At 38.1% G+C, this 22754-nt stretch overlaps 1 protein-coding gene across 1 annotated transcript in view; it reads left to right on the plus strand.

The window, feature by feature from the left end:
* The window catches only part of ARL15 (ADP ribosylation factor like GTPase 15), a 446241-nt gene that overhangs the window by 373016 nt on the left and 50471 nt on the right, over positions 1-22754 (plus strand). The window lies entirely within an intron of this gene.

Consider the following 22754-nt stretch of genomic DNA (forward strand, 5'->3'; position numbering starts at 1 on the left):
GGCCCTTGCGTGGAGACCATAAATGGATGTTTTTGTTTTGATATTTTTACAAGCTGATTCAGATGTATTTCAAAATGAAACTTACTGTTCAAACACTGAGACACACAACACACTCTTGTATGGTTCCAATTATGGACCCTGGGCTGACCTCCAACTCCCAGGATCATTCTTATGGAAGGTTTTATAGCAAAGAGTATGAATTGTTTTCTCTGTGAATTAATGTTTGGTAACATGGAGCTCTAGATATATTATGTTGTTGTTAATTATGTAGATCGTCGTAATCCCAAAGACAGGGTACATGGACTAGAATTCATAGTAAGTATAGTTGGTATTTACATCATAGCTGTTAATTTTATATACTTTTTGATGAAAAGTTTTGTGCACGTCATAGTCTCCAGATGTTTGCTAGAATGCAAATTATGTAAACATTTTAGGGGGCAATTTATAAAAAATTATAAAATCACATTCCCTTTGACCTGGTTCCCTTACTAGTAATTTTCCCAAGAGACAGACTTACAAAATACACTTACTTATATATTACAAAGATGTTCATTGAAGTCTTGCTGATAATAGTAACAAACTGTGAAAAACCTCAATAGCCATCAAGAGTGAACTGTTTAAAATTATGTTGCTTCTATACAATAGAACACTTGGGAAAAAAAAATATGGTCAGTGTCTATGTGCTGCTATGGAACGCCTTCAGGATAAATTAAATGAAAAAAGAAATCTGCAGAAGTATGAGCAGTATATGTTGGTCTGTGCATTTTTTTTTTCTGAAAAACATACATACATACATTAGATTAACATACACAAGCACAGACTCCTAAAACATAAAAGATAACTTTTTTCTGGGAAGATATACAGAAATAGTGAAAAGAAAAATTAAGAGTAATTAATTTTGCAGAGTGGAATGAGGCTAATAGATGATCCCCAGGCTCTTACCTTCTGTTTATGCCTTTCTCCACTGCTGAAGTTTAATAAATCTCTGCATGTCTGCCTGCCTTTCTCCCTCTCTCTCTCTCTTTCCTTTCCCACTTTGGTTCTTTAGATAATAGAATTAGGCACAATATTTTTCTCTCTCAAGCTTTTGTATATTACATACAACTAGTAAATGTTACTCAAAATACAATAAAACCAGTGGAAATGAATTTTGGTTGTTTTTAACATCACACTAGATCCTTGAGGATATAATGATTTCTGAAGTCTGTGACTCTCCTTTTACTATTTTCCATTATCCCAAACAGTGAATGAAAAATTTCAAGCCTGCTCAAACTATGCCATTTTATACAGAATCCATTATCTTCTTGCATGTTTGCCTTTGATATTCCCCAGTACTTGCCTCTATATAGATAGAGGATAAGCCTAGGACAGATGCCTGAAGCCCTAACATTTGGGCAAGAGATCCCTAACAAGAACGAGCCTCTTCTAGTTCCTGCGGTGATGCTTGCTTAGGGGAAAAAGTTAAGAAACCAGGATCCTAGCCACAGTATTCCAGAAATGCAACCTGATATCTTTTATTATGTAAGTATAAAAGATACAGAGGATTGAGAGTAATGGAATATTCTCCAAGTCATGAGTTTGGAGGCCTGGGGTCAAGCCCCAGCTCTGCCATTAGCCCTGTGACCATGAACAAGTCACTTAATCCTCACCCCTAGGAAGAGGTAAAGTGGCCACTTATCTTGGCAATAAAACCAATCAGACATACTGATACTCGTGGTAAAAGTGAAAAAGTAAAAGTGCTAGTCACTCAGCTGTGTCTGACTCTTTGCAATCCCATGGACTATAGCCTGCCAGACTCCTATCCGTGAAATTCCCCAGGCAAGAATACTGTAGTGGTGGTTATGGATAGCCATTTCCTTCTCCAGGGGATCTTCCTGACCCAGGGATTGAATCCAAGCCTCTTGCATCGCAGGCAGACTCTTTACCATCTGAACCACCAGGGAAGCCTACTCATGATAAAAGTTGAGCCTTAAAAACTTGGTCTCCTAGTATACAAAGCATCCAGTTCTCCCTTCACTCAGCAGTACAAAATTATTATAATAGAGGTCAGCCTTGAACTGAATGATCCTGTCAAAGCAGTAAAGAAGAGAGAACAGGCTATCTCTATCTCATTAGGTATTCTGAATTCTACTCTTAGACTAAGTTAGAGCTTGAGAAATCCTTGTGCCCCAGCCTCTTTGGGTTGGACTGCAAACTGCTCTCACTGAAGTATGTTGACATTTGTGTTGACCTTGAGCTGTCATCAAGGACCCTGATAAGAAAATCACTGTTAAGAATACCTTGTTTCATTATTTTTTCCCAGTGTGCTCTTAAAAAAATGTTCAGATACTAAATTCCCTTTAGAATTTGCACCAGGAAAAATGTTTATCTCTTCTGCCAGCTAAGCTTACTTCACCTTGTCAGATAATGAGAAGATGGTGTATGCATTATACATACTCATTTTACCCTGCCTGTGTCAATTTTCACATCTTTTAAGGTAGAGAAAATAATACCTATTTTAATCCCCTTTGACTTTCAAATTTATGTTTCCAGTTTAGCCCTTTTCAATTCTAAACTCATCTCTCTTTTTGTCTACTCAAATCTCCACTCATTCATTCAACAGATCTTTATCAAGCATCAGCTATGTGTTAGGCACTGTTCTAGGCACAGATGATGCAGTGGAGATTAAGACAAACCAAGGCCCTGACCTTCTGCAACTCTCAGTGCAGTAAAAGAGGAAGATAGTAAACCAGACAAAGTAAAATATGTCATGTTTCCTTTTGTACATGCTTTTTTAAGATATCATCTTAGTGATTATCTCGGGGTTTATAATTAACACCCTAGATTTATAATAATCTACTTTGAGTTAATACCAACTTAGCCCTGGTAACATGTATAAACTCTGCCACTGTGTAGCTCTGCCCTGCCTCTATTTATGTTACTGTTTTCACAAATTGCATTTGTATATTGTGTGTCCATTAACATAGATGTAAAATTACTATTCTTTTATGCATTTGTCTTTTAAATCATACAAGAGATAAAAAGAGTTGCAAACCAAAAATACAATAACACTGGCTTTTGTATTTACCCGTGCAGCTGCCTTTATCAGAATTCCTTCTCTGTTATAACTTTGAGTTATTGTCTGGTATGCTTTCCTGGCAGCCTGGAGGACTTCTCGCATTTCTTTTATGATAAGTCTACTGACAGGAAACCACATCAGTGTTTATCTGCTTCATTTTTGATGGTTAGTTTTGCTAATTTGGATATAAAAATTTGCTAATTTGGTTGTAAAATTCTTGGCTAACAGTTTTCTTTTAGCACTTTAAAAATTTCAGACTTCCCTGGTTGTCCAGTGGTTAAGACTCCAGACTTGCAATGCAGGGAATATGAATTTGATCCCTAATCAGGGGAGATCCTGCATGCCATGTGGTGCAACCAAAAAAAAAAGTCATCCCACTTCTTTCTTACCTCCATAGTTTCTGATGAGTAATTTTCTGTTAATCTTTTCAAAGGTCTCTTGTATTTGTCAAGAAGCAAGTCTCTGGCTACTTGTGAGATTATCTCTTTGTCCTTAGCTTCCAAAAATTTGAGTATCATGAGTATTATTAGTGTGAGTATCTTTGCATTGATTCTTGCTGGGGTTTGTTGAACTTCTCGAACGTATAGAGTTGTGCCTTTTATCACATTCTGGAAGTTTTCAGCCATTATTTCTTCTTCTTTTTTTTTTTCTTTTCTTTTCTCTTTGTCTTCCACAATTCTCATTGTGTATGTTAAAACACTAGTATGGCGTCCCATGGATCTCTTACATTCTGTTTATTTTCTTTTTAATTAGAAGATAATTGCTTTGCAATGTTGTGCTGTTTCTGCCATACATTAACATCAGTCAGCGATGTGTATACATACAAGTTCCCCTCCTTCTTGAGCCTCCCTCCCACCTCCCACCCCATCCCACCCCTCTAGGTTGTCACAGAGTACCAGGCTGAGCTGCCTGTGTTACACAGCAACTTCCTATCAGCTCTCTGTTTTACATACGGTAATGTATATATTTCAGTACTGCTCTCAGTTCGTCCCACCCTCTCCTGCCCCATGTCCATAAGTCTGTTCTCTATGTCTCAGTCTCTATTGCTGCCCTGCAAATAGATTCACCAGTACCGTTTTTCTAGATTCCATATATGTGTATTAATATACAATATTTGTTTTTCTCTTTCTGACTTTATTCACTCTGTATAACAGGCTCTAGGTTCATCCACCTCACTAGAACTGACTCAGATGCGTTCCATCTTATGGCTGAGTAATATTCCATTGTTTATATGTGCCACAACTTCTTTATCCATTCATCTGTCAGCAGATATCTAGGTTGTTTCCATGTCCTGGCTGTTGTAAATAGTAGTGGAATATGTGTCTTTTTCAATTATAGTTTTCTCAGAATATATGCCCAGTAGTGGGATTGCTAGGTCATATGGTAGTTTTATTCCTAGTTTTTAAAGAAATCTTCATACTGTACTCTGTTTATTTTTCATCATTCTATTTTCTCTCTTTTCCTCAGACTGAATAACTTTAATTGGCCTGTCTTCATGTTTATTGGTTCTCTTTCCTGCCTGATCAGATCTGCTACCAAAACGCTCTAGTGAGTTTTTCGTTTTAGTTATCATACTTTTCAGCTCCCAAATCCCTGTTTGGTTTCATTTTTTGCGATTTCTGTCTCTTTATTGATACCCTCTATTTCTTCATACAACATTCTCTTAGTTTACTTTAGCGCTTTGTCCATGATTTCCTTTAGTTCTGTGAGCATATTTAAGACAATTTATTTAAAGGCTTTGTCTAGTAAGTCCAATGTCTGTGTCCCTTGGAGTAAGTTTGTTCATTTTTTTTCTGCAAATTGGCCATATTTTCCTGTTTCTTCACATGCTTTGTAATCTTTAGTTGAAAACTGGATGTTTCAATGTTATAGAAATTCTGGAAACTAGCCTTCCCCTTCTTAGAGTTTGTTTTGCTGTTTGCTGTAGGCTATAGCTATTTATAGGGTAACTTTCCAAGCTGTTTTTTTCAGGACTGTGTTCTTAGTCGTGTGTAGTCTCTGAATTCTCTGTTCCTTTAGCTTGTGTTCCACTAGCGTTTTGATAGAGATTTCCTTGAATACCAGAAGCCAAATGAGAGAAAGAGAGTGAAAGAGAATAGGAGCAAGAACCCTCTTAAGTATTTTCTGAGCATATGTATTTCCTAAGCATGTGCGTAACTTTTAAAATCTCTACATTTACAAGTGCTTTTGAATTCCCTGATTTCACAAATTGACTTTCTCTAGCTTTGCCTCCCAGAATTTTGGCACCCAGTCCATCCTAAGGGAAATCAATCCTGAATACTCTTTGGAAGGATAGATGCTAAAGCTGAAGCTCCAGTACTTTGGCCACCTGATGCAAGAAGCTAACTCATTAGAAAAGCCCCTGATGCTGGGAATGATTGAAGGCAGGAGGAGAAGGGGATGACAGAGGACGAGATAGTTGGATGGCATCACCAACTCAATAGTAATGAGATTGAGTAAGCTCCGGTAGTTGGTGATGGACAGGTAAGCCTGGCATGCTGCAGTCCATGGGGTTGCAAAGAGTCAAACACAGCTGAACAGCTGAACAACAACAACGCCCTGAGTTAGTTCCAAATTGGGTGGAACAAAGATAAGCACCTTACATCAGTCCTTCATATACTCCCTACAATAAGTTAGAGCAGACAAAGACAACACTTTACAAATAAGATCTGCTCTGCTTCCTCCAGAACCGGGGATCAGAGTCCCAAACTGGGAATGTGGTCATCTTCATAACCACTGCTGAGCCCAGGAAGAGAATTGGCCAAAGACCTAAAAATACCACAGTGCTTTCCTAGGGATTTTCAAATTTCCTTTCCATTTGTTCAGCATTTGGCTGGTTGATACAAACTTTTGTTTTCCAGAGTTCTGAAAAAGTTGATTCTGACAGTTTTTGCATAATTTTTCAACCTTCCCTCGGGGGCCAGGGCCCATTGAGCTGCCTACTCTGCCATTCTTGCTGATGTCATTCTCCTGCCCCTACTTTAAAATGTAAGTTTCAGACATGTATTTTGTTTACCAGAACATTCTTTCTTAAACTGTAAAATATTTTCCAGTTTTAGAATTTTTAATTGCAGTTGTAACCCTATCATGATATTGCTGTAGGCTCACAAAGATGCTTTATAAAATATTTACCTGTTTATAAAGAGGAAGTGGGAAATCATTATATTGGCTGGGCACTAATATGATTCCTCTCCATTATCAGGGAAACAATAGAAACATCTGTGGAAGATAAGTAGGGTTTGGCAAGGGAAGGAAACACCAGGGGCTGACCTTGTTTCTATTACCTCCTTAAATTGGAAGAATAATCCAAATCCAGGGAAGACAACACACTTTGCTGCTATTTCCCTTTGTATTATAATTCCTGGTTGAAAGAAGTTCTCCATTCAGAGAAATCTATAGGGTTGGGCCCAATGTGTCACATGAAAGGTACTCAATAAATATTTGTAGGAAGAAGTTCAAGTTAACTCAGTCATTGCTATGGTGTTAAACAAAAGCAGAAGATGTACATTTCCATATTGGAAGAAGTATATAGAGACTTTAGCCCAAGGAACTGTTTATTAGGCAGATTCCAGAAAATTGGATCATGTCACCTATGTTGCCCAAGAGCAGGTGCAAAGTGGAGACACTGAAGTGCAGATGAGAAATTAGATCGATGCCTTTTCTATAAAATAGTTTCCACCTTACAACCAATGCTTAAAGGAAAATTTTTTTTCTATACAAGAAACAATGTGGTTTTAATAAGCAGTGTGTTGAAGGGAAACTTTGGATAATAATGCTTGATTTTCCTGACTGAGATTTAAGTAAGGCCATGTATGTGAAACACTTGACCTAACACTTCTCTTTTCATGAGTCCATAGAGTGAAGTATGAGTTTTTACTCATTTTCCGGGCTATCAGCATTTGGTGTGATAGGAAAACTTTTGTAAGGCAAACATGAAATGATAGGGAAGTGGGGAGGTAGGGACATGATATATAAGGAATTAACAATGATCCAGTGAGAAGTTGGGCTATGGAACATGGCAATATTATTAGAAAATAATTCCCATATTCTTTTCCTATCATTGTAGTAATTATTCTCCCCCAAATAATGAGAAATCAGTGTATAAATTTCATGCCTTTGGCATAGGGCGTAGATCCCAAAAGAAAAGAATGTATTTTCAGATGATAGATGGAGAGATGGTATGTGGCAGCCTTACTGAAGTAACTGGGCCTTCCTTGCCTGTTTTCATACCATCATCTCTTAAATGTGTTATCCAAACTCTATATAACCAGCACTGGTTTCCCTAACATCAGAATAGTTCTATCACTTGGGGGAATGAGAGAAAGTCCCCATGTCTTTCAGGATTTAAGGGGGAAAAAATGTGGATGAGAAGGAAATACCTTGTATAGAGCAGGGAATTCTCTGAACCAATACATACTCAACTAAAGATCTGAAAGTAAATTATCTTAGATTTTGAAAGTGGAATGCTGTTCTCATACCATATATTTAATGTGCATGTGCAAAAGATTTTTAAAAAAATCCACCAACTGTCTCAGAACTCAGTTTAAACCCTGAAGAAGAAAACCATGTGTTTTCAAGGATTCATAGATAATGCATTAAGGTGTGAGACCCACATAGTAACTGGTATTGCTTGTAGGACAAATAGGCATATTATGATGGACCAGAGGCTTTTAGATATGTCCATATCAATTGTGATTATATTAACTGATTAGTTCTTTAAATGAGGAAAATGTAATCATACAGGGGATATTTGTTGTCACCTTCCCTTAGCTGATGCCTCCACTTCCTCCAGGTGTCATTGTGAAAAGAACACAATGCCCTTTGCCCTTGCCCATCCCCTTACCACCACTGTCTTTCATACTACAAAGGTCCTCCTATGGCACCCTTTCATAGCACCAATATCCATGACTACAATAACTTAAAATTTTGTGTAATATGCTTATTTATTTATTTGTGTAAAAAGCACAAATAAGCACAAATGTGTTGTCTAAGAAGCATTTCTTTCATTACACTCCCTGCTTCAAGAAGTAGTGATATCATTTGAAAAGATTGTTAAATAATTTGGATTGTTTGTATACTTTTCTTATATAAAAACCTCATTTTTATTTACAGTGAATTTAGAAATACATTTTAAGATTCTATTCACTCTGTACTCAGTAATCCTCCAAATTCATATAGAGCTTTGTAGCTAGCAAGACACTACATTATCTTCATTAATTCCTCTGAGATGAGTCATAATCTCATTTATTTTATAGATAAGAGACTGAGGCTCAGAGAGGTTAAGTGACTTGCACAGGATCATGCAAAATGAGGACTCTGATCAAGCCCCGATTTTCTTTCTGTATCACAGCTGCATCTCTTAAAAATGGTCTAGTTCAGCATACGTGTAAATATTTATAAACATTATGTCGTTTTTCTGAACTAGTAGATCTCTCTATTTTCATTGTTTCATGATTTTGGAGCTGTAGAACAAAGTGGACATTTGCAGAAATTCAATCTATGGTCATTTTATATTCCCTCTGCTTTGAAATTTTCATCCTTTGCTAGCAACAACATATTTTTATAACATAAAGAAAACATTTCCTATTGTCATCTAAATTGTTAGCACACCTGGAGTTATTTTTTGTAGACTTTCTACTTACACCATGAAATCACAGTACGGCTTCTTATTTGAATGTTTGATCATCTAACACCTAATAATAATAAATTCATTGGCACTATAATGGGATTTCATCTTTCTTAATGTTTAAAAATGGTTAGAAATTATTTCATTTCTTAAATAAAAATCATAGTAGGATTAAATAAGCATTTCACTCAGGAGATAAAGATTGAAATCTGAAAATAAGTCACTACTAACTTTAGGCCAATAAAAAAAGTTTCACGGAGATGTTTTTTTTTTTTCCACATTCATTTTTTAAATGCAATACGAAAGCCAGGGAGTGTCATATAAAACAAACCCAAAGCACTTTTTGTACCTAAGCTAAGAATTACTTTTGTGGCCTTTAACATGCCAAGGGACTTTAGTATTATAAAGCAAGCATATGAAGTTATCTTTTTAACCTTCTAAAAATTTAAACATAGAAACTGTTTTTGGTGCATGCAAGGATTCTGATTCTTTCACACACAGTTTCTAAAATCACAGCACAGATTGTCCAAAAAACATTTGCACTAATTGCTTTGTTTTTGAAATTTTAGTTATTATTCCCAAAAGCATGAAATGTAAATGAATTTTTTTCTTTTAGCCAGTGCCTACAAGAATAATAAAATTTGTATATGTTGGGGCAGTTGGTAACGGAGAAACAGTTGTTATGTTTTTCAAGCATAACACTCAAAGGAAAAAGACCCATGGAAAAATTTATCCATGTGTGTATATATTTATGTACTGATATTTTTAATGATCACCATATCAGTAGTATGTAGGGAAGGAGTGATGCTTTCCAAAAAGTTTTATTAAGGTATCCTTGCATTATCTAGAGTAGAGCTTTTTGAAACATCATCTGTGGACTAGTGCTAGTCCACAAAATGTTTGTACAAGTATACATCCAGATAGTCCAGAAATTGAGAGTAAGCATTTGAGAAAAGGATAGCAATTTGACATTGCTATAGCATCTGAGTACATGATTTTGTGTTATACAAAAGCATAACTTGATGCATGATGGATTAGAAAACAAATACAAAACAAATCAGACTCTTCACACATGATATTAGAAACTCTGAGATAGCTTTTTCTAGAAAGAGGTAGTAAATATGTTAGGCTTTGTGGTCTGTGCCCTCAAAGTCTCAGCTACTTAACTCTGCTGCACCCAAGTGCCATGGACAGTATTAAACAGATGACTGTGACTGTGTGCCAATTAAACCCTATTTATGGACCCTGGGATTTGAATTTCATCTGATTTTCACCGGTCACAAAATACTCTCATTACTTTTTTTCCTCAACCAATTAAAAGTATAAAGACCACTCTTAGCTCATGTGGGGTATACATAAACAGATGGTGGGTTGGATCTGGACCTTAGGCCCAGCCTGCTGACACTGGAGCTGGATCACCAGTCCAGCAGTCTTTGGGAAAAGATGCTGTCATTTCCTTGTCTCAGGCCTCCCCTCTCTCTGTGATTTTAATTGTCACTTACTTTCACTTTGCAGTTTGGGTTATTATTCAAGAATACCTTAGAGTACTCATATTGCCTAGAACATTATGTTTAATAAGGTCCAAAAGGAAAATGTTCCAAGTATCACTGTGGGAATAAATTTTTAGGATTCCCTGTGACCTACTGGCTTACATGAACTTTGGTTAAAAAGTAATCAGTACAAGAAGAATGGAATAGAAAGTCTCTTGATCAGGTACATAAGCATAATTATGGATTACTTTAATATGTTGCCAAGAATGGATAATGATAGAGCAATGAGTTGAAATCCTGCTTCCTACTTATCCTGAAATGGACAAATCATCAGTATTGATGGTAATCAATGACAGAGACTGTGATTAAATTCTGTGAGCTAGCATCTTACACTTTAATATAGCACCTTCTTCGCCACCAAATTCATTTAAACAAAGTTTGCCATCAGTTATCTGCATATAAACAAGGCAAGACATTCTGAAACATGTCCTCTTTGAGCAAACACACACACACACACACAAAACCACGTAGCATCTTTATTATTCATTTGTTAATCTTTAGTCCTAACTTTGTTTTGAGTTTGTTTTTTTTTTTTTTTTTTTCCATTCTTCACATACAGCAATCTTTCGGGAAGTGATTTACTTTGTAGTATATTTTATAGTATTTCAAATGTGGAAAAACCTTTCATCAGATTGATAAGTTCTGTGTTCTGAGCTCATATGATAGAATCTCCTATCAGAGTATATGTTCCTTTTTTGTTCTGTTTCAGAATATAAGAGGCTAGCTTTTGTATGCATGCCATGGCATTTTTGGACTAAGTCAAGTCTTCCAAAAAAGTGAGAACTGTGAGACAAACCAGTATTCACGGAGACATATCCTTGAAATATGAGCAAGCCCACTAATGCTATATTTGGAGTAAAGTGTATTTGATCATTCCCTGGTGGCTCAGTCAGTAAAGAATCCACCTGCACTGCGAAACCTCGGTTCGAGCCCTAGTTGGGATGATCCCCTGGAGGAGGGCATGACAACCCACTCCAGTATTCTTGCCTAGAGAGTCCCCATGGACAGAGGAGCCTGACAGGCTATAGTCCATGAGGTCACAAAGAGCCGGACACGACTGAGCGACTAAGCGCAGTGTGTGATCATACACATGCTCTCTTCCATGTCTGCATTTTCAGTGAGGAAGAAACTACATTTCCTGATATATGAGAGCAAACTGCAAAAGTTGGTTTTCTGGTTGTGTGATAAATCCATAAAAAGATCCATTTTCAAAACCCAACAACTTTTAAAATAGACAACTTCCTATTTTTTACTTGAAAATCAAAATCAGATTGTTCGGAGAGCTTTCTCCATCAGTCATATTTAATTACATAATGTCTTGTTCTTTATTATTTTAGTGTTTTCAGGGATAAAATGCCTGTTCTGTAGCAATTTGTATATTGAGTTCTGGTTACATAACCAGCCTGTCAGAAGCATCAACAGCAAGATGTAGAAAAGGCTCTGATTTAGTTTGAAATTTAGAGTCTTCTTCCATGCTTTATCCACTGAGAATTAAATTGTTAAATTATTGTTTGGCATACTTTGAAAGTTATCCATCCAGTTCATGTTTATCAAATACCTTCTATGTGGCAGGCAGTGTGTAGCTTTTACTTTATTTAACAGCAAGTTTTTTTAAGATAAAAACTTTTTTCCCTTTGTGTATTATTTGCAATCAGAGATGCTTCTAAACTTAAAGAACTTTAAAAACAAAACAGTTCTCTTCAGAATGGCAGTGAAAGATAATGGAGGTGTGTGTGTGTGTAGGTGTGTGTGTGGGTGTGTGTAGGTGTCTGGGTGTGGGTGCATGTGGGTGTGTGTATGTGTGTTTGAGTTCTATGCCCTGTGCGTTTAAGTTCTGATAATGTGTCTCTTTAAAGTCCTTAGCCCAGTACCTCTCAATGAATGGATGATTGGAGTTCTGATCAATATAAGGGAATAATGAATAAATTGTGGCTCTCTTGTTGTGAATATTACCTACTCTGTGCTTCTAGAAAAGTATTTTAGCAAGTGTTTGGCTCCTACTTACTGAAGAAAGTTAAAATATATTAAAACATATTATCTTAGTTCTCTTAATTAAAACATATCCACTTGGAAGTAGGGACCCTTTTATATTAACTATGGCTACTTTAGAAATGTATTAGATAAGGCTCCAATAAACTGTTTTATGTTAACAAATTGCTTTCAGATTTCTCTTTTATATATTCACTGAAGAAGAAAAAGTGGTGTATAGGACTGAATTTCCAACTCTTCTCTCCTAAGAGCCACTCTTAGGCAGGTACCAACTCTACAAGCCTACAAAATAGACATCAGAGCAAATTTTATAAAACCTAACAGTTTACATTTATTGTTTACTTGCATAGGGAGTCTTCTATAAGACCAAAGGAACCATAAAACATTACTTTTACATAAATGATGATAGGAGTTAGCTTAAGAAAAGTTTTCTAATGTTTAAGGGACCTACCATTAAGTTTTAGTTCTGTGTTAAATGTTATTGGTTTGTTATGATCAAGTCTCCATTTCTGAATTGCCTTCATTTCTATGTTATTATCTTATGCTTTCATTGTCACAAGTTTCCAGGGATTTTGGTATGTCATTGATCCTTTCACCTGTGCTTATTCTGCTTTTAAAAGTTTGTTTACTAGTTCTGAGATAGGTTTTTTGTTCATCGTTTCCACACTTCTGTGATCTCCCTTTTTATCTCATTCTTTCAGCTTATTCCTAATGTCTCAGTTTGTTCATATTTTCTTCAGTCTCATAGCATAATATCCTTATAGAGACTTTTTGGGAAGGAGTTAGAGGACTCCATTTTTTCCAAAGTGGATTCTTGCTTTCTTCCCACACCTCCGTCTCTCATTCATTCTTTGCTCCAGTAGTCCTGCCTACTACTCTTACTCTTTTCTCTTTGTTAGACGTAACTTTCATTTGAACAATTCAGCTAAGAACTTCCCTTTGCTCTTTGCTGTTGTTCAATCGCTAAGTCATGTCTGACTCTTTGGGACCTCATGAACTGCTGCACACCAGGCTTCATTATCCCTCACTATCTCCTGGAATTTACTTAAGCTCATGTCCATTGATGCCGTCCAGCCATCTCATTCTCTGTCGCCCCCTTCTCATCTTGCCCTCAATCTTTCCCAGCATCAGGGTCTTTTCCAGTGAGTTGGCTGTTCACATCAGGTAACAAAAGTATTGGAGCTTCAGCTTCAGCATCAGTCTTTCCAGTCAGTATTCAGGGTTGATTTCCTTTAGGGCTGACTGATTTGATCTCCTTGCAGTCCAAGGAACTCTCAAGAGTCTTCTCTAGCACCACAGTTCAGAAGCATCAGTTCTTTGGCTCTCTGCCTTCTTTATGCTCCAACTCCCTCATCTGTACATGACTACTGGAAAAACCATGGCTTTGACCTTTGTCAGCCAAGTGATATCTCTGCTTTGTTATACGCTGTTTAGGTTTGCCATGGCTTTCCTTCCAAGAAGCAAGCGTCTTTTAATTTCGTGGTTGCAGTCACCATCCCCAGTAATTTTGGAGCCCAAGAAAATAAAGTCTGTCACTCTTTCCTTTTTTCCCCTTCTATTTGCCATAAAGGGATGGGACTGGATGCCATGATCCTAGTGTTTTGAATGCTGAATTCTAAGCCAGGTTTTTCAGTATCCTCTCACCTTCATCACGAGGCTCTCTAGTTCCCCTTCACTCCTCAGTGTCAGTGGACTGTCCTCAGTCTCCTCTTCACTTTCTCTCATTGGAACGCCGTGCCTTGTGCCCAGAGCTTCATTCTAGGATTTGAGGAACCGAGGCCACATCCTGGGCAAGGGGCAGAGGGAGCTGAGCTGGGGCTTGTGCAGCTGGTTGTAGGGTCTGGACTTGGCTCTTCCTCAGTATTTGTGTAAACTGCCCCACATTGAGGTTTGGTCTACATACTCTAACATGAATCTGTTTGGAGGAAGGAGCATATTTGGGGTGGGGGTGGGGAGATAGGTATTGTCTTCTCTGACTTTGGATTATTCCTCCAATTTAAGGAGGTAACAGCACTAAGAAGGTCAGCCCCTGGTGTTTCTTTCCCTTGCCAAATCCTACTTATTTCCCAGAGATGTTTTTATTCTCTCCCTGCTAATGGAGGAAAGGAGACACCTGTGAGCTTTAGCAGTGGTACCACAGCAGGGGAAGGAACTTCTCCTGGGGTTCTTCTCCATTCATCCTCATTCTCTCCCCATCCTCAACATACACACTTACTCAGATCTTATTTTTTTTCTCTTTGGCTAAAGCTGTGTTTAAGTACACCCATGTTAAGACAAACTCAGCAGGAGGACAAGGGGATGACAGAGGATGAGAAGGTTAGATGGCATCACCCACTCAATGGACATGAGTCTGAGCAAACTCTGGGAGTTGGTGATAGACAACCTGACATGCTGCAATCTGTGGGGTCGGAAAGAATCGGACACATCTGAACCACTGAACACCACCACCACCCATGTTAAAACAAACTCAGATTTAACACAATTGGCAGTTGGCTGTCCTCTTTCCTTTATCCCAGCCCTTGTCCTTATTTCATTAACCACAGTAATGAGATCCCACATACGTGACTGAATTTGTTAAGACTCCTCCATGTAGTGTTATAATGAAGTTGGGCTGTAATTAATTAGCCTTGTTGGATTATGACTCATCTCCCTTTTCTTCTCCTCCTTTCCTCCTAGGCATAGAAAACCAAAATGGTGAGCCCTGATTTACTTATCTGTGTCTGAGAAAATCCTGTGATGTCAGGGAGGGGTTTTCACTTTGGGTGGAATTTTCCATCTTTTCCCCAGGTTGCCTAAATATCACTTCAGATCTGTTTTCCCCAAATTGGACACTGTTAATGAAGTTTTCAGAATTTTGTCTGCCTAACTTCCCAATCTTCAACCAATCCTTTCTTTTATTGAAAATTTTCTATCCTTGGGTATCACTTTTTTGGGGATCAGGGGAGTGGGAAGGATATAACTTTATTCTTTTTTTTTCCAAAGCAAGCAACTTTATATTGAAGTATAGTTGATTTATAGTGTTGTTTGCTTCAGGTGTACAGCAAAGAGATTAAGTTACATATACATTTTAAAAAGTTTTTTTTCCATTAAAAGTTATTATTTCCCCATATACGTGTAACTCTATGGCTGATTCATATCAATGTATGACAAAACCCACTGAAATGTTGTGAAGTAATTAGCCTCCAACTAATAAAAAAAAAATTTTTTTAAGTTATTATTTATAGGCTGGATTTAGGAAAGGCAGAAGAACCAGACATCAAATTGCCAACATCGTTGGATTATAGAAAAAGCAAAGGAATTCCAGAAAAACATCTACTTCTGCTTCATTGACTATGCTAAAGCCTTTGATGTGTGGATCACAACAAACTGGAAACTTCTTCAAGAGATAGGAATACCAGATCACCTCACCTGCCTCTTGAGAAACCTATATGCAGGTCAAGAAGCAGCCGTTAGAACCAGACATGAAACAATGGACTGGTTCAAAATTGGGAAAGGAGTATGTCTAAGCTGTATATTGTCACCCTGCTTATTTAACTTCTGTGCAGAGTACATCATGTGAATTGCCAGACTGGATGAATCTCAAACTGGACTCAAGATTGCCAGGAGAAGTATCAACAACCCTCAGATACACAGATGACAGAACCCTAATGGCAGAAAGCAAAGAGGAACTGAAGAGCCTCTTGATGAAGGTGAAAGAGGAGAGTAAAACAGCTGGCCTAAAACTCATCATTCAGGAAACTAAGATCATGGCATCCAGTTCCATCACTTATTGGGAAATAGATGGGGAAAAATGGAAAGAGTGACAGATTTTTTTTTCTTGGGCTTCAAAATCACTGGAGATGATGACTGCAGCCATGAAATTAAAAGATACTTACTCCTTGGAATGAAAGCTATGACAGACCTAGACATATTTCAAAGGAGAGATGTTACTTTGCCAAAAAGATCCATATAGTCAAAGCTATGGTTTTTCCAGTAGTCATGTCCAAATGTGAGAGTTGGAACATAAAGAAGACTGAGTGCCAAAGAATTGATGTTTTTGAATCGTGATGCTAGAGAAGACTCTTGAGAGTCCCTTGGACTGCAAGGAGATCAAATCAGTCAGTCCTAAATGAAATCAACCCTGATTATTCATTGGAAGAGCTGATGCTGTAGCTGAAGCTTCAATACTTTGACCACCTGATGCAAAGAGCCGACTCATTGGAAAAGACCCTGATGCTGGGAAAGATTGAGGGCAAGAGGAGAAGGGGACGACAGAGGATGAGATGGTTGGATGGCATCACCAATTCAATGGACATGAATTTGAGCAAACTCTAGGAGATAGTGAAGGACGGGAAAGTGTGGTGTGCTTCAGTCCATGGGATTGCAGAGTTGGACACGACTTAGCAACTGACAACAATAGGTTATTATAAAATATTGAATATAGTTTCCTGTCTGGGCACCACTTTTAAATATTAAGATATGGTGTTCTCCTTTACTTGGTTGGTTTCTGCTAACACTTAAAAAAAAATAGTGATTTTAAATTTCATTATGCTTTAGGGGAGAATTCTATAATCTGACTTTATTCTGCCATCTTACTCTAGAAATTCTGTACTAGGCACTTCTTATTTATTATTTATCATATTCAGTCTTTACAGTACTTCTTCAACATATTAAAGCTGGTATCTCTAATTCACACATAAGGACACTGACATTTCAAAGAGTAAAGCTTCCCAATTTGCTTGACTGAAGGGTGGAAGTCCTGTGCAGACTTGTCTGTCTCTAAAGCCTATGGTCTTCCTGCTCCCACAGTCTGCCTTCTCACACTGCCATCTGATGCTGAGTATGTCAGCAACCCTTCTCTGGACTTTTCTTAATTTATCTACAGAATGAGGAGGGTGGCCTACAAGGTCCTCCCTAGCTCTAAACCTCTGTGTTTATGGTTAGTAGAATGAGAAGACTACATTTTACTTTAACATAAATTTATTTGACTTTACATTTAATAGGAATGGCCATATATTTCAAGTTTAAATATATATTTACATATTTCTGCAGTCGGGAATTTTAGATTATATAAACCTTTTTGTTTTCTCAACTCATTTTTCAGGTGCTTTGGAATTTCACTGCTGTTCTTTTTAACATATGGTGTTTGCAAGAGTGAAGTTGGAAATTTTTATTCAAATGTTCATTTTTTTCCCCTATATTATTCTGTCTCTGTTTAACACTTCTCAGTTTTCTGAGAATGCCTGAATTGGAGGTAGTTTAAGGCAGTGAAACAAAGCAAAGTTAAATAACCCATTTGGTGGTTAAACCCTCAACCTTGACCTAAACAAACTGAAGTAACTAAGTAAAGATGACATTAAGGAGACTATAGATCGCTAGTTCTAAGAGTTTATAATCCACAAGATAAACTGACTGGTGTCAGTGTATATCTGACTCATGTGTGCACACTCAGTGAACAGCAGATTTCTCAGTGTTCACAGTTGCAGAACAATAGTGGTGCAAACCGGGTGATAGTGGAAATACCAGTGGTCTATTAGAATAGGAAGTGGAAACGATGAGTGACAGTAATGGACAGAATGGAGTTGCTTAGGAATGAGGTCATGATTTGTATGTCCATGAGGCAGACTTTGAGAATAGGAGTAGAAATGAGAGAGCTGACCTAGATCCCTTTGGCCACTCCCAAGACTGTTTATTCTTGGCAAATAGGGTTAGGGTTAGGTTTAGGGTTAGGCAAATGCTGTTTAGCTTTGGGCCCACAAGACTACTGCCTCCCTGAATTGTTTCCCAGAAGTCAACATTCAACTTTTGTTTTTCATCTCCTCTTCTCTTAGTGTCAATTCCGGCCCTAAGAAGGGAGATACAGAATTAAACTCATCTCAACCTTCCTCTGGATATAAAAGTTATCGGGCTCCTTTTAACCATGCTTTTCTCATCTCCATTTTGTTCATTTGATATTCTTTGAGCACCTTATTTTTGCCAGACATTTTGCTAGGCCCTCAGTATATCCTGGGTAAACTCTGGGAGATAGCAAGGGACACGAAGGCCTGGCATAGTGCAGTTCCATGGGATCGCAAAGAATCAGACATGACTTAGCAACTGAACAGCAACAAGGTATATCGTAACAGAGAAAAGAAATAAGTGTTTGAGCTGATGAATTTCTAGTAGGTGAATGAGAATTAGAAGTTCAGAAGGACATACAAATAAGAAGCATAGAAATCAAGAAAAGGATATGGTACTGGGATAGAAAATAGAGCTGAGAGTGCAGTGGGGAGCTGGTCACTGGTTGATGAGGTCATATCTTTATTTCATCCCTGTCCTTATATATTCCAAGTCTCTTGCTCATATATTTGACCACCTCCTTCTGGACTTTTCCTAAATCCTTATATCTAGGTTGTGTATCTGTAAAACTGATAATATTTTCAAACTTCTTTCAGGTTAAAACCCAAGTATTTATTCAAGCCCTGTTATGTGTCTGACTCTGTACTAGGCATTATGGTGGTTACCACGGAGATATAAGGCACTTGGGAGCATCTGTGTTCATTTTTTACACAGTTCATTTTTAACTCCCATTCGTTCTGCCCATCATTCATTGCCACTTTGGAGCACCTGGTTTCACTCTTCTTCCCATGGCTCCAACTTTCATTCTTGGAATCTCCAGGTAGAAAGTTCATTCAGGCCCCTGGACTCTCAGTTCCTTGAGCTTCCTTCTTCTAAGTCTTGACATCATTCTACCTCAGTCACCTCTCTAATGACCATTCTCCCTCCCAGACCTTGTCATCACAAGTAGCCACTCCACCTCTAAAATCTTGTTCTCAGGTGCTGTAACTTTGACTGTCACATCCCATCTTTTCAACTCACTAACTCCACACCTGCACATGAATAGCTGAGTGTGATGGGAGGAAGAAGTGGACAACAGTCCCAACTGGCTTCTCATTACATTGATAGCCAGAGCCTCAGGTAGCCCCAGGTTTCCTGGCAGTCCTACTACATTTGCATGGTCCGTTTTCCTCCTGTCACAAACCTCCACCGTCCACTTCCCCTTCACAATGAATGACTTTGCTTCCTATTTCACTGAGGAAATAGAAGCCATCAGAAAAGAACCTTCATCTTCCCATGACCAAATTTACTAGGCTGCTTTACCTACTGCCTTTCTGTGTGTTCCTGTCCCTTTCACCTCCTGAGCTTACAGTTTCTTTCTGGCACCACCAGTTTTTTCCTCCTCTAGAGTGGATTGTTCCAATCAGGATATAAACATGCTCTTACATGGTCTATTAAATGTTTTTCAATCCTTCCTATTCCACCCCCGCTTCCCCTCCTCCCACCAGCTCCTTTCTTGACTCTACCATCACACACAGTAAACCTCCTAGAGAGAATATTTATTGTTTATTTGCTGCCTCTGTTTCCTTACTTCTCATTTCCTCTTCAGCTACAGCTATCAGTCTTCTTATGATGAGACTCTTGAACAGTCCACAGTAGATCCATCCATTCACCTCTTCATAAGGGAACACAGTCCTTAGGTTTGACCTCTTCTCCATCTACACTCACATCCTGGGTGATCTCATTTTTTTCTATGGTTTTAAATACACTGATAATGCCTACATTTATAGCTCTAGTTAAACCTCTCCATCTAGAGACTAGTCCCATGTTTCCTCAGCTTCCCCATTAGTATGTTTGATTGTATCTTACATTTAAGGCCAAAGACTTCTGCCCTTTTCCCTCCCTCACCTCAGATCAAACCCAACTTCTCTTCCAGTGAAACTTCTCTTCTTTCTTCTCAACTTCTCTTCTTTCATCTCAGTGAAAGTAACATCTTTTCCAAACCCCTTCCCTATGTACCAAATTAACCAGTTGGTTTTATCTTCAGAATATATCCCAAACCCATCTACAGTGTTGTCAGCCTAGTCCAAGTGACCATTTCTACCTGGATTCTTCTAACTGCTTACCACTTGGTCTCTCTGCTTCCACTCTTTCCCTCTTACATTCTAGCCACAAAGTCCATAACCTTCCACTGTGTCAGTTATTTTCTGTCACTCCTCTTCTGAAAACCCTCCAATGGTTTCTCCTCACATGTAGACTAAATACCTGCCTTGATCCACACCTTAACTAAGCTCACCCTAACCTAGCTCTCTCACTCCCTTTTCTTCTGCTCTCTACATCATTTACTAAGTTCCAGTTATATTCTCTCTCTAGTATAGATTTTGATTGTTTTGCTATGTAAAATGACATTTGAATAAAGAAGGAAAATGTATCTTACAGAAACACTCTTTTTTAATTTAATTTTTGTTGTATGTTGAAGTATAGTTGATTTACAGTGTTGTTTCAGGTATGCAGCAAAGTGATTCAGCATACATATGCACATATCCATGCTTTCTCAGACTCCTTTCCCCTGTAGGTTTTTACAGAATACTGAGTAGAGTTCCTTGTGCTGTACAGATTCTTGTTGGTTATCTATTTTATATATAGTACTGATATACCTCCAGTTTATCCTTCCCTGTACTTTCACCAATTAGTAACCACAATTTGTTTTCAAAGTCTGTGAGTCTATTTCTGTTATGTAAATAAGTTCATTTGTATCATTTTCTTAGATTCTACATTTAACTGATATCATATGATACTTGTCTTTGTCTGTCTGACTTAGTTCACTCAGTATGATAATCTGTAGGTCCATCCATGTTGCTGCAAGTGACATTATTCCATTCTTTTAATCATAATCTGAAAAGATTTTAGATGGACCGCTATAGACCCCGATGTTCATTGCAGCACTATTTATACTAACCAAGACTTGTTCAGTTCAGTTCAGTCACTAAGTCATGTCTGATTCTTTGCGACCCCATGAATCGCAGCACTCCAGGCCTCCCTGTCCATCACCAACTCCTGGAGTTTATCCACACTGATGTCCATTGAGTCAGTGATGCCATCCAACCATCTCATCCTCTGTCGTCCCCTTCTCCTCCTGCCCTCAATCTTTCCCTGCATCAGGGTCTTTTCCAATGAGTCAGCTCTTCACATCAGGTGGCCAAAGTATTGGAGTTTCAGCTTCAACATCAGTCCTTCCAATGAACACCCAGGACTGATCTCCTTTAGGATGGACTGGTTGGATCTCCTTCCAGTCCAAGGGACTCTCAAGAGTCTTCTCCAATACCACAGTTCAAAAGCATCAATTCTTCAGCGCTCAGCTTTCTTTATAGTCCAATTCTTAACATCCATACATAACTACTGGAAAAACCATAGCATTGACTAGATGGACCTTTGTTGGCAAAGTAATGTTTCTGCTTTTTAATATGCTGTCTAGGTTGGTCATAACTTTCCTTCCAAGGAGTAAGCATCTTTTAATTTCATGGCTGCAATCACCATCTGCAATTATTTTGGAGCCTCAAAAAATAAAGTCTGCCACTGTTTCCACTGTTTCCCCACCTGTTTGCCATGAAATGATGGGACTGGATGCCATGATCTTAGTTTTCTGAATGTTGAGCTTTAAGCCAACTTTTTCACTCTCCTCTTGAACTTTCATCAAGAGGCTCTTTTGTTCTTCTTCACTTTGTGTCATCTGCATATCTGAGGTTATTGATATTTCTCCTGGCAATCTTGATTCCAGCTTGTGCTTCTTCCAGCCCAGCGTTTCTCATGATATACTCTGCATATAAATTAAATAAGCAGGGTGACAATATACAGCCTTGACATACTCCTTTTCGATTTGGAACCAGTTTGTTGTTCCATGTCCAGTTCTAACTGTTGCTTTCTGACCTGCATACAGGTTTCCCAAGAGGCAGGTCAGGTGGTCTGGTATTCCGATCTCTTTCAGAATTTTCCACAGTTTATTGTGATCCACACAGTCAAAGGCTTTGGCATAGTCAATAAAGGAGAAATAGATGTTTTTCTGGAACTCTCTTGCTTTTTTCATGATCCAGTGAATATGTTGGCAATTTGATCTTTGGTTCCTCTGCCTTTTCTAAAACCAGCTTGAACATCTGGAAGTTCACAGTTCATGTATTGCTGAAGCCTGGCTTGGAGAATTTTGAGCATTACTTTACTAACTTGTGAGATGAGTGCAATTGAGGTAGTTTGAGCATTCTTTGGCATTGTCTTTCTTAGGGACTGGGATGAAAACTGACCTTTTCCAGTCCTGTGGCCACTGCTGAGTTTTCCAAATTTGCTGACATATTGAGTGCAATACTGTCACAGCATCATCTTTCAGGATTTGAAATAGCCCAACTGGAATTCCATCACCTCCACTAACTTTGTTCGTAGTGATGCTTCCTAAGGCCCACTTGACTTCACAATCCAGGATATCTGGCTCTAGGTGAATGATCACACCATCGTGTTTATCTGGGTCATGAAGATCTTTTTTGTACAGTTCTTCTGTATATTCTTGCCACCTCTCCTTAATATCTTCTGCTTCTGTTAGGCCCATACCATTTCTGTCCTTTATTGAGCCCATCTTTCCATGAAATGTTCCCTTGGCATCTCTAATTTTCTTGAAGAGACTTCAAGTCTTTCCCATTCTATTGTTTTCCTTTATTTCTTTGCATTGATCACTGAGGAAGGCTTTCTT

Source organism: Cervus elaphus, chromosome 25 (genome assembly GCF_910594005.1).
Source record: "Cervus elaphus chromosome 25, mCerEla1.1, whole genome shotgun sequence".
NCBI classification, from domain to species: Eukaryota; Metazoa; Chordata; class Mammalia; order Artiodactyla; family Cervidae; genus Cervus; species Cervus elaphus.